This window comes from Eumetopias jubatus, unplaced genomic scaffold (assembly GCF_037043125.1).
Source record: "Eumetopias jubatus isolate StellerSeaLion01/CBP00866 unplaced genomic scaffold, mEumJub1_p1.0 scaffold_4, whole genome shotgun sequence".
NCBI classification, from domain to species: domain Eukaryota; kingdom Metazoa; phylum Chordata; class Mammalia; order Carnivora; family Otariidae; genus Eumetopias; species Eumetopias jubatus.
This window is the reverse complement of record NW_028274810.1, coordinates 87,859,159-87,872,432: the sequence shown is the minus strand read 5'-3', so window position 1 is coordinate 87,872,432 and position 13,274 is coordinate 87,859,159. Positions and strand designations below refer to the sequence as shown.

At 46.9% G+C, this 13,274-nt stretch overlaps 1 protein-coding gene across 1 annotated transcript in view; it reads right to left on the bottom strand.

Annotated features, from left to right (window-relative positions):
• Positions 1 to 12,357, bottom strand: part of STMN1 (stathmin 1) — a 29,367-nt gene extending 17,010 nt beyond the window's left edge. The window contains exon 1 of the mRNA XM_028113951.2: positions 12,265 to 12,357. The gene's annotated coding sequence lies outside the window, so the exon portion shown is untranslated. The remainder of the gene's footprint in view (positions 1 to 12,264) is intronic.
• Positions 12,358 to 13,274: the final 917 nt, after the last annotated feature.

The window sequence follows — 13,274 nt, the reverse complement described above, 5'->3', positions numbered from 1 at the left end:
TGGTGGGAGGGGGCGAGGGAGAAGAGAATCCTCAGGCAGACTCCCTGCTGAATGCAGAACCCACTGTGGGGCTTGATCCCAGGACCCTGAGATCATGCATGACCTGAGCTGAAAACAAGAGTTGGACGCTCAACAGACTGAGCCACCCAGGTGCCCCTGACAGAAATGTATTGGTGCACAGCTCTGGGAGTTAGAAGTCCGAAATCAAAGGTGATGGCAGGGTTGGTTCTTTCTGAGGGCTATAAGGGAGAATCTGCTATGCTTCTAGCTTCTGGTAGTCTCCAGAAGGGGAAGAAAGTGCCAGGAAGAGGAAACAGGGCAACTAAATGCCCAGAAGAGAGTCAGCCAAGCACAGTAGTGAACCGCAAGTGGTCTCCGGTTTTGACTGGTAAGACTGGATTCAAGCCCGGCATGCTCCTGGGGCAGGAGCACAGGGCCCTTGAAAACCCTTCAGTGGGAGGCAAGGACTTTAGGGATGCTGACCTAGAATCACAAGATCACAGGCTCTTTGAGCTGAGGGACTTGACGGGTCTTACAGTCACTCTTGAACTCCTTCCCTGCATTTTAAAAACCAAAACCAACCCCAAAAAGTACAAAGAAGACAATTATTCACATTCTCCACCACCTGGAATCAACCATTGTTTACATTTTGACATATTTTGTTTCCCAGTGTTCTCTTTATGACTCTATAGTTTTAAATTCCTTGGGCAATATATGAATGCACTGTCATTTTTTTTTTAAATAAAAAATCAGAATGTTACAAAGAAAGCTCAAATTCACTTTCACCTCCACTGGCTGTCCCAACTCCCTGCTCCTCTCCCCAGAGAAAGCCGCTCTTATGAGATGGGAATGTATCTTTTCATTTTTTAAAAAAGGCATTACATATGTTTGAATATACCACAGTTCTATTTGATATGTTGCAAAAGTTGTATTATGCTGAATGCATTATTCTGCAACTTTGTCTTAATATATTTTGAGCTCTGTCCATGTCCCTGCATATATAGATCCAATTTATTCCTTCTAACTGCAATATAGTGACCCATTATGAAAACAGACTCTTATTTATAATTTCCCTATGGATGGTCATTGAACTGTTTTCAGTGCTTTGTTATTAGATATGATCCTGCAGTGGCCAGCCTCCTTGAATATACCATCTAAATATTTCTCCCGGGTAGAAACCAAGAAATAGAATTGTCAGGGCACAGGGTATAAACCCATTTCCCCACAACCTCACCAATATCTGACATGGTCTAACTCTATTCCTCATTGCATCTTTAGAAATGAGAAGACAGCCCTGGGGCTGCTTTCTCAGTCACAGAGCAGGCTGGGGGTTCAGGGCCAAGAGTAGGCCCCACACCCTCTGGCTCCACGAGGCTCTATGTTTGTACCACACCATATGGTCACTGTCCGTTCTCCCTGGAAAATCAAGGGAAAGGCTGTGGTAGAAGGGGGTGGGTGGGGAGGGAATGGCTGAAATTCTCCAGCATGCTGATTTTACTTTGAGTGGAAATGCCTCCAAATCCTCCCAGAAAATGGCTTCACTGTGCTCCACGGATCTGCTCTCCCACTCGCGGCGCTTTCTACCTGCAGCTTTCACAGCTCCACACAGGAATGTGATTGGCTCTTCCAGCCCAGACAAGGGTGGGGACAGAAATGGCGTCTCTAAGCAGCTGATTTTTCAGTGCATCAGCCCTGCTCTGGGAGGTGGGGGAGGGCAAGCCTCTCGGGACTCGTGCAGGTGTGGAGCCCACGAAGGCCACCCTGCATCCCAGGCTCGCCCAGCCGAGCGCAGCACCCAGCACCCAGCGCGAGCCCCGGCGACCCCTCCCTGCCACTTGCAGCACCTCGAGGGTGGGCTGGCTCTGCCCGGTCCCCCGCAACCAGCGCTTGAGTGGCTGGAAGGGAGCGAACGCTGCAGAGAATGGCACTAACGACAAGTCACAAGGACTACACGGCTGTGCCCACCGGGGCAGCTCTGAGATGCTGGAGCCCGGCCGTTAGCTCCGAGTAAGAGACACAAGGCTAGGCCAGCACTGCTCACTTCCCAGGCTCTGATCGGGGCTGCGGAGGCTCCGCAACAGGGACCCCCATGGAGGATGAAGACTAACCCTGCCTGCGCTCCTCCTCCGAGGCGCACGAGGGGGATCTGGGTGAGGTCCCAGATCCCAGCCCCTCTTAAGAGCTAGTCTTGGTCTGAGGTGCTTCTTCCCAGGGGCTGCTGGCCAGATTTCCCTTTTTTTTTTTCTTCAAGGCAGGAAAGACTAGAAGGAGAATTTGAGGGAAAGAACAAAGCTGGCACCGCCCAGCCTTCTTTTCAGAGCCTGGAAGGCTCCCTTCCCCTCACACTTGGGATTACTTGGAGGGCTGGCATTTTTTGCCTTAGCAAACTTTTCTTCTTAGGGACCACGTTTTGAGCCCTTGTTATATGCCAGGCACGGTACTACATGCATGATCTCATCTCCTCCTCTGGACAACTCTAAGACCTTAGTCTCAGAGAGGACATGCAGTTTCCCAAGAGCACACATACAGAGTGGCAAAAGTGGGATTAGGACATTTTTTAAATGTGTGTTTAAAAAAAAAAAACTGTTTTAGGTTTAAAAAATTAACTATTTGCTCACTTCCACTAGTCTTTCACAGGTCCTTTTCAAAAAAGGACGACTGAGCACAAACCCCACAAACACCGGCATGCTATTTTTACTCAGTGGGAGGAGGGAACCGAGCGCTGGTGTTTTGCTGGCAAGAGTGTAAATAGGTAATACTTTTCTGGAAAGCAGTTTGGCCATTTGAATCGAGAGCTTTAAAAACTTTCCTTGCCCTTTAATGAGGAAATTGGCATCTTCTAAGGAGACTGCACCAGCTAGCATTATGGAAAATGCACATTTCCATGGAGCCAGCGATTCCACTCAAAGGAATCTATTCTATAGATGGATGCACTAGCACATGGTCAAAATGGTATATATGTAAGGACATTCCTTAGTGCGCAGCTCCAACAGCAAAAGATGGGAACCAACCTAAAAACATTTCAATACAATTCATTATGACACATCCATTTAAAGAAATTCTATGCAATATTTCTAGAAAATGATGCAGTTCTTTTTATATATGGACCAATCATCAAAAAATATTAAGTGAAGAGAGAAAGTACAAAAGTATGCATCGGGTATGCTATTTCTGTATGAAAACAGGAATATATATGTATATATTTTTTTTTCTATGAAAGATACACAAGAAACCAGGTAATAGTGTTGCCTTTGTGGAGGAACACCACAGCTGAGGGAAAAAATATGATATAGACTTTTTTTTTCATTGTGTAATGAAATAGTACCTTTGGAATTATGTACCATGCATGCCCATTAGCAATTCAAAATTCCACTTAAAAAAACAGATGCACCAAAATCCTACCTCTAGACCCAGTAATTCTCCTTTTGGGAATCTAGCTTAAGGAAATTATTGGATTTCAAAGACTTATACAAAAAGATATTCACTGAGGTGTAACAGTGAAAAAGATATAGGCAATTCAAAAGTCCAACAACAGAGGAATAGCTAAGGAATTATGGTATGTACCTGCAATGCCTATCATGAAATCATAGAAAGGATGCTTACAAAAACATTTTAGTGACATAGGAAAATGTGTATTATGTTAAATAAAAAAAGCTGGACAGAAATTATCTCTGCAGTATGATCTGATCACTGTAACAACAGTAGGACATAGGAAATAATTGGAAGCAAACATCCCAAAAAGTAAACAATTGTGGCAAGTGGGTGGAGGGACTGTGAGTGATTTTTTCTCCCTACACAGCTTTCTATACTTTTCCACTTTTTTGCAATAAGCATCCATGTCTTGGATAATTAAACACACACACACACACACACACTTAAAAATAAATCCCCACAATATTTAGAAAAACTAAAGATACAAAAACATGTTAACCTAGCAATTCTACTTCTAGAAATAAACCCTAAATAGATAGGTGCACAGATGCTCAGAGCATAATATGAATAACAAAACATTATAAACAACTCAAGTGTCTATCAGAGGAGACCACTTAATTAGTACAAAATATCCATAATGGAGAATATTAAGCAGCAGTTATGGAGAATGGGGTAGGTATACCAACGTGGAAAAATCTACAGGGTAACATTTTTTTTAAAGATTTATTTATTTATTTGAGAGAGAGAGAGAGGGCAGAGGAGGAGGGAGAGAGAGAATCTCCAGCAGACTGCACTGAGCAAGGAGCCTGAGGTAAGGTTCGATCACATAACCCCGAGATCATGACCTGAGCCAAAATCAAGAGTCGGTGCCTAACCAACTGAGCCACCCAGGCGCCCCAGGGTAACATATGATTGTGACAGGAAAAGCAACTTGCAGAAGAATATGGATGTTATGACTGCATTTATGCTAAAGAAAGGAAAGCTGAAACTCTGTGTTTGTGTTTGTACATAAATGTATGGAGGATGTTAAACTTTACCAATAGTTGTCTTTGGGGAAGGGAATATGCTGAAAAGAAGGCTTCTGCTCTGGACTCTACATTTATCTGCAGTGTTTGTTTCTCTTATAATGATAATGTATTCTCATATCATTTGTGTAATTAAAACATAATATGGGGGAACGTATACACATAGAGAAAGATCTAAAAAGATACATAACAAAATTATGCATAGTTTTCAGCAGGAATGAGGGATTGGGGCTTGAAGAGATGGGTCATTTTCCCAATTTACTTTATATACTTTGGCACTGACTTTTTCTTCACGCCCACACATGAACTACCTTTATAATTAAAACAGCAACATCAAAAGTCCTGGCTGATGGGTAGCAGCCTCTGGATTTCTCCAGCTCTCCACTGTCCCTGTTTTAGGGCTCTGCTCTCTTAGGTAACAAGCCTGGTCACAAGGCACCACCCAGGCGTGCAAAGCCCCAGACAATACCAGGCTCATTTCTCCTCTTACCAAAGAGGAAACCGAGACGCTGAGACACAACCTTCTGGCAGCTCTCCTGGGAAAGTGGATGCAGGTGACCTGGATCCCAGGCCCCTGCTCTCCCACCTTCAATTTCCAGAGATAACCCATAGGAAGGGAGAGCCAGGGACTGGTTTCCACCAGGCGAGGGAGGACAGGGCTTCAAGCCACCCATTAATGGTATCAGTTAGCATCAAATGAGGGAACAATAAACCCCATCATTTGCCAAGTTCCCTCTAGGCTCAGCTTTAAGCTCCTTTCCCAGACAATGGCTGGTCACATCCCCACAGAGCCTCTGCCAGGTTTTCCAGAGAGACTGCAACAGAGCCTGGGGCCCAAGTGGCCTCCAGTGGCCAACACTCTGGGACTCACCTCCAAGGAGGGAGCTGGGGAATCCTCCCAGGGCCCAGGAGCTCAGCACTGGAAGATCTGTTTGCTCCAAAAGCTGAGCAAAAGACAATTATGGTGCCGCAGGAGGGCACTGGCCTGGAAGAAGGAAAGCAGGGTTTCAGGAGCCAGCACTGCCGTGGCCCCTTTTGTGACCCTGGCAACTCACCAGATCCTCTGAGTCTGGGCACTGGGGTGGGGGGGTGGGGGACAGACAGGAGCCTCTGTATCTGGGGGAGAAAGGGCGGTGTCAAGCCCCCTCCCCTTCCATGGCTGTCTCAGAATCCTAGATGTTGGTGAAGCTGCTGGTCCCCTTCCCAGTGCAGCTGCTGCCTGTCTGTCTCCATGGCAACCAGGCCAAAAGACTAATTTGCCAGGGTCCAGGCTACGGAGCTTACCTTGGAGCAGGGTTTTAACTTGTCTTTCTGGAAGCCAATCCATTGCCACTCCCAGGAGCCTCTGATAGCATCCCCTAGCCATCGCATGGGAAGGACACTGACTGGGCCAGCCAGAAAAAATGTTCCGTGTGTCCTTTATAAACGCCACCCACTGAGAGAGAGGGGAAAGACAAACAGCCTCCTGCCCAATGGCCTTATCGCCACTGGTGATTTGTGTTTCAGAGACCCCCGTCTCGCTCCCTAGTTGCTCTGGGCTGCTAGGAGGGATCTGCAAGAACAGATGGCTTAGGGAACAGGTTCACTTGTAAGAAGGTCCCCCATCTTACTCGTTTGCATTCCCTCAGGCTCCTCACTGCTCTCTGCTGGCCTATGACTGGCCAGAAGTCCCACTGTGGCTGTCTGGTTCTAACAAGGCTGAAATCTTTTTTTTTTTTTTCCTTTTCTAAACAAAAAATCTTGATGATCACCTCTCTCAGAAGCTCATGAAGGGTTACGCGGGCACTCAGATATTTACAGATCTCTCCCGGAGACATAGTCAAATTTGCCTAACTATATGGGCTTCCCCCAAGGCCGTTTTAAATCAAACACCTATCTTTTTTCTATTTGTACTCTGTTACCCTGGCTGTAACTTCCTAGAGGACAGGGATTAGACGGCTGTCTCTTCCCAGGATATGACATATTGCCTCGTACACAGCAGATGGGTTCATGAACACTTCCAAAGCACAGAAGGACCTTTATATACCAACCAAAAAAATCTGACTCGAGTCAGAGGACCTGGTTCTGGGACTAGCCCTGCAGCTAACTTCCAGTGCAACTTTGAGCAAGTCTGTTGCCTCTTCTGGGCCCCACTCTCCCCATCTGTCAGGGAGGACTGTGATCTCTAAAGATTGCTCCCCCGCTCCAACTCTCTCTGTCCAAGACAGAAATCCACACAGCTCTCCGTAGGGGAAACTGGGTCAAGATCAGAATTGAGCAAAGAAAAAAGAAATCATGAAATGGTAACTTTGGTCCCTAATGTCCCAACTGAAAAGGACTCACAGGATAAATAACACAGTCTATGCAGATTAAATGCCATTCCCGAGATGAATTCTGGAAAGTGAAGTTACCTGCCCTATTCACAGCCCCTTCTGAGGGAGGCATCCTGAGTTCTCTCTGTATAAAGTTGTAGTGGATTGTGATCAAAACCAGTCATGTCTGGACCTGGGATGGGTTGGCTGGTGGATGCTGGACCCAAGGGAAACCAACTCCTGCCCTGGGGGCTTGGCTGAAAACCCCACATCCTGGGGCCAGTTATGCCAGTCAGCAGCGAACCAATGCAACCGGACTCTCTCTGAGGAACCACCACCACTAGGAGCTCGCGGAGCCGGCGGGACCCTATAGCTCAGGCTGTAACCTGAACAGCACTGCACTGACTTGGAAGCGAGGGATCCTGAACTTGTCCGGGTAGCAGCTGGGACAGTTTAAAACAGCAACAGAAAATCTCTCCCCCTCCAGGGGAAACTCATAACAAAGTCCCGTCACCGAATTTCATTTACACAGGCTTCTTGTAATCCAGAAAGGCAACCCGATACACACAGACATACCTGCCCAAACACCCCGCAAAGAGAACTCCAGGGTGACCACGAGGCTCCATTCCGACAACAAGAAACAGCTACCACGCTTCCTCGAGCAGCCCCCGCTGCAAGCACGCTGCACTACCCACAGACTCATGCGTGTTCTTTCCTCTCCACTCCCATCTGCAAACCTTCCTACTCATCTTCCTTCTGTGGGGCCTTCTCTGGTCCCACCCGTTGCTCACCACACCCCTTTCTAAATCCCACAGCACCTTGGGACACCTCAATGAGAGGTCTCAACTGTGGACATCATTTTAAAGTCCTCACGTCTAGGTCCTGTCATTCTTTGTCTAGACCTGTCTCTTCTCCCTTTGAATTCCTCAAAGCCTGGAGATTTCCTTGGTTCCTCAGTACTGAACACAGTGTCTGGCACAGGGGAAGGATTCTGTAAGCATTTTTTCCAGCACTGAGTGAGTGCAAGAGAGAAACAATCTGAGGGCCGCCAGCCCTCGTGTTTGTATGAAGATGTTCAGAATCGTGCCTGGCACTTGTTACCACGCTTTTCATACTCACAAAGCATTTCTGACGTTACTTGTCATTTTGATTTTCATCATACCCAAGAGGTAGGCAGGGAGAGGGCAGAGACTCCCCACGGTAGAGAAGGACCCTAAGACTCTGAGAAGGACAGTGACCTGCTCAAGGTCACAGGAGAGATGGCTCAGATCTCCTGCCTCTGAAGCTGGCGTTCCTTCCACCCCCCACCACTGGCTTCCTGATGTCCTTGTGACCTCCCACACGAAAGGGGGCATTGAGACAAGGAAGGGAGCTTTGAGGCCACACAAACCTTCGGCCCTTTGGGGGACGCTCTCCTTCTTGGCAAAAGCCCAAATCCATGGCCCTAGGGAAGGAAGCATCTAGAAGTGTGGAAGCACTGGGCTCATAGCTAGCAGAGCTGGGTTCCAGGTTTGGGATTTCCACATTCTAGTGATTTCATCTTAGATAAATTGTTTACTTTCTCTGAGCCTCAGTTTCCTAAGAAGTGACAGGTATTTGCTTCACAGAGGTGTTACAGAATCTGTGGGTTTCCAGAGCTGAAAAGAATTCATACCCTGTTAAAGTATCATATGCATGTGAGGGGAAAAACAAAAATGACAGGGCAAACAAAGCACGGTGGACAAGGCCTCAAGTCTGAACCCGCATGAGGACAGGCCGTCAGATGCAGCTCTATGTGTGGGCAGAAGTCACTGGCAGGGCAACAGGGCTAACTGCCCTCTGTTGTACCAGTCCCATCTCTCCTGCCATGTCCCATAGGCAACTGAAGGAAGCACAGTGGAGAGGGTTCTACTTTAACCTAAGCCTGCAAAAAGGCATTTTCCTAAATTCGACCTCATAAAAATGAGCTGCTTACTTTGCGATCACTTTATCTATTTTTAAGTAATCGCTATGTGCAACATGGGGCTCAGACTCACAACGCCCAGATCAAGAGTCACATGCTCTACCGACTGAGCCAGCCGGGCGCCTTGGTGATCTGCTTACTAGATTCACCAGGTTCTGGCCAGCAGCCTTTTCCCAAATCTCCCTTTGGCCATTTTGCTACTTATTTTCCCCTCCAAGAGGTGGGTGGGGAGCCCATACCATACCAGTTCTGACCCTGTTGGCCTTTACTGAAGGAGGAGGTGGTATGCACAGGGCCTTAGGGACAATTACTTTTATTAAGGCCCGAGAAAAGCCACACTCAGCGCTTCCGTTTTTCATCACCAGATTTGCTGCGGAGAAAATGAAATCACTGGTTGCTGTGACATTTTACACCCTCTCCCCAGAAATGGCCAGTTGCTACTTGCTATTATTATGATTTTTTTTACATTTCCATTATTAAGGTCATGGGTTCAGCCTCTGTTCTCACACATATAATTTCACCTAGAGACAGGAAGATCTATTCCACTGCTATAAACAGTGCCACTCCCAATGTGCTGCGTGGTAAATGCTTGCCTGTTCCAACCACAAGACAGTCAACTCCTCAAAGGCGAGGAATCTGCCTTATTCATGTAAGTATCTCCAAGTGACCAGCACAGTGCCCAGTGTACTGGACGCATTTAATAATTACAGCTACTCTTTGTCGCACACTGCACTAGGCACTTTTTTACGTATCATCTCGTGTAATCCTCACAACAACATCTCAAGGTAGAAATGTTATGATTCCCATTTTACAGATGGGGAAGCTGAGGCTCAGAAAGGTGAAATAGCTTGTCCAGGGCGAACACAGCCAGGGAAGAGCATTCATGTATTTGGTGCCAGACAGTTTATGTATTATTTTGTTCCAATTCTACAGCATTCTCATGAAGCTGACTAGCTTCAGAGCCTGTTTCCGGCCACCCACCTCCCCTGCTGGGGAAGCCTTTCCTTCAGAGGGCCATTTCTGCAGCTGAGGCAAAGGCTGGCTCTGATCCTCCATCCTGTACTCCCGACTCTCTCTGAGGCCTTCACCCTTTGTTTTCCCAGTGACCCTCAGTTGTCCCAACAACAGAATGGGGCACTTAATCTTTTTCCTTAGGCCCGATGACTTCGATGGTGGGGGCAAGGATTTCTTATCACAAGTGCTAACTGAAAAGGAAAAATTCATAATGATTAAAATAATGAGGCAGTCAAGGGACACTCCAGGCTCCTCTGTCCTCAGGGGAGCCTCACATCCTAATCTGGGCCAAGCCACTGCCTTCCTCCCCGGTAGGGCTGATTTGATGGTCTATAAAATGATGATAATAATGCTGACCCTTCTCATGGGAAGGAAAAGGAGGTACGTGGGAGGAGTTAATGCTTAGACGGGAAAAGATTAGAGATGAAAAAGCATGAGTTTCTCGCTGAATTTAGTGCATGACATCATTTCTTTTTAGAATCAAAAGTCGCTTTTAAGTCATGTTTATGAAATTGCTTTTTGTAGTTCCTTGAATCCCTCATTTGCCAGTCTTCTACCTCCTCTAACAGGAGTCAAAAAAGGGGAGACATAAGTCCAGAGGGTGCTGAGACTCAAGTCTTCACAGGACAGACTGGAGACTCAAAGGCTTACAGAGCGCCCACCCCCACCAAGGAGTGAAGGACAGTGAAAACAGTTGGGGACAGCTTGGAAGGTGGTTTTGGCTAGCTCCAGGTGCGGGAGGATTTTCAGGGGGAGACACACAGGTCATGGGGAGGGAGGCTCACTCTGAGCTAGGGAGGGGTCCTCGGGCCCTCGCCTGGACTGTTAAAGCAGACTGTGGTCCGAGGGTTTGTGGGCTCGCAAAGATAAAAGTGGTATTTAGCAGAAGAGAGAAAAATGTATTCAACTCCCAGCCCAGTTATGATTTAGACGCAGCCGTGGGCAGCATAGCAATGAGCTCCTTATTTTAAACAAGTGGTAGAGAGATGGAAATAGATCAAGGGTGTGGAATCAGTGGAGGTTTTTGCAATCAGTGAACGGATGGCAGACCACACCCTTGTCAGGAAGGGAAAAGAGAGAAATATAAAGAATATTCCTTAAGAACAAAAAGCCTCTCTTTTCAGAGAGGAGTGTTCACATTATTGCTGCAGAGCAGCGTGCATCTAAATCATCACTAGAGAAGGTTCAGACCTCCTCTTGGTGCTGGACTCTGGAAGGGAGGAGACTCCAGCCCTTCCCCTGGGGACTCTGGATCCAAGTAAGACCCTCCTCCAAAACGAAGGGAACCCTGGGCTGGATGGACCCTCAGGATCATGTAGCAAAAGCTAGGACAGTGGCTCGCATTCATGTATTTGGTGCCAGACAGTTTATGTATTATTTTGTTCCAATCCTACAGCATTCTCATGAAGCAGGTACTTGTATCTTCATGCTGTTAAGGGAAGAAACTAAAGCTGGGTCTAGGGCGCCTGGGTGGCTCAGATGGTTAAGCGTCTGCCTTCGGCTCAGGTCATGATCCCAGGGTCCTGGGATCGAGTCCCGCATCGGGCTCCTTGCTCCTTGGGAGCCTGCTTCTCCCTCTGCCATTCTCTCTCTCTCTCTCTCTCTCTCTCTCTCTCTCTCTCTCTCTCTCTCTCTCTGTCTCTCATGAATAAATAAATAAAATTAAAAAAAAAAAAAAAAAAGCTGGGTCTAGCTAAGGTCTAGCCCAAGGCCACACAGTTAAAAGTGGAGAGTTAGGATTTGAACTTGGGCCTGTCTGGCTGCAAACCCCACATGTTCTCCACTACACCACAAGAGGCCTTTGCTCACTTGTTACTCTTCAGCGAGGCCTTCCCTGACCACCCAAAGTAAACATGCAGCGCTCCATCCCTGGCACTCTATGCCCTGCCCCTATTTTCTTCCTCTGCTCAGCACCTAAAAGCCTCTGACCTACTATATTTTTACTTATTTGTTTACCATCTGTTTTCTTCCCCTAAAACCTAGGCTCCACGAAGGCAAAGATTTTCAGCCCTACCTGTAGTGCCTAGAACAGTACGTGGAAAATCAACGAATATTCAGCAAATAAACACATGTGAAAAGCCTCTTGCCTGACTTTCTACTGGAAAGCTAACATTGAAATGCATACCACTTTTGATAAAAAGCAACCCAATGGTCCTTCATAAAACCTAAAGTTAGGGACACCTGGGTGGCTCAGTCAGTTAAGCAGCTGCCTTCGGCTCAGGTCATGATTCCAGGGTCCTGGGATCGCGTTCTGTGTACCTACTACTCCGCGGGAAGCCTCCTTCTCCCTCTCCCACTCCCCCTGCTTGACGCACTCATATTTATTTATTTATCATAAATAAAATCTTTAAAAAAAAAGAGAGAAGAAAAGAAAAGAAAAAAGCTGTGATAGCAGCATGATCCAGGCCACAGAAGCCAAGATGGGAAGCAAGGATGCCTTGGGGAGGATGCCCAGAGGACGTGGGGTCCTCTTAAAAAAAAAAAAAAAAAAAAAAAAAAAACCCTAAAGTTTCTAGACTCAGATGGAGTAAAAGGGAGAGTAAAGAGACAGTGGGCCTACCTTTTGGAAGACAGGAGAGTGGAAGATGGCATCCAAGCCGCCACAGTGGGCAAGACGCAGACACAAGGCGCTAGTTCACAAGCTAATTTGAGCGCACACAGGGACCTGTGAATAAGAGAATAAAACAGGTAACTAGAGATGCTGAGACAGACAGTGGAGCTCAGTCTGTAGGAAGAATCAACAAAGCCATTCCATAGCTTCACTTGGCGTGGGTTGTGGGTGTACTGCTGTCAGTAACGTGCTCTTCATTCAGGAAGATAAAAAAGGTGGGGGTGGGGGCAGGACCTCCCTACAGGACAGGCATCAACTGTTCCAGAGAAGATTCACAGAGCAGTGGTTCTCTGGGGCGCCTGGGTGGCGCAGTCGGTCAATCGTCTGACTTGGTTTTCAGCTCAGGCCCTGATCTCAGGGTCTGGAGATCAAGCCCCGCACTGGGAGTCTGCTTAAGATTCTCTCTCTGCCCCTCCCCACCACGTTCTCTGTCTCTTTCTCTCTCTCAAATAAATAAATACATCTTTAAAAAAAAAAAAGCAAGCAAGCAAGCAAGCAGTGGTTCTTTAACTTGCCCAAACTGGTAACTTGGGGCAAGGTTCTTGACTCAGTGGGGATAACATGAGATAATGTATGTGAAACCCTGAGTACAATACCCATTTCTGAAAATCTAATACATGGACACACCCCCTCTCCAGAAAAATGCGCATTTGACTATACACTCAAAATTCTGCATACAATTTCACAGGGGCTAGGAGCCTTCCAGAACCTTCCAGGTCTACTGAATAAGGGGTTAAGAAAAAGTGCCTTAATGAGATAGAAGGGCTCCAGGGTCAACAAGATCTGGCTGTAATTCACTAGAATATAATCATATACCTAAAGAAACAAAGTGCTAACCAGAACAATCAACCTTGGAGCACAGAAATGGCAAATATAGGCTGTCCCCATTCATTCAAGCACTGCTAAGGGAGGGGTGCCCTGGTCCAAGAACCTACTCATCTATCCCTGGTGGCAATGGT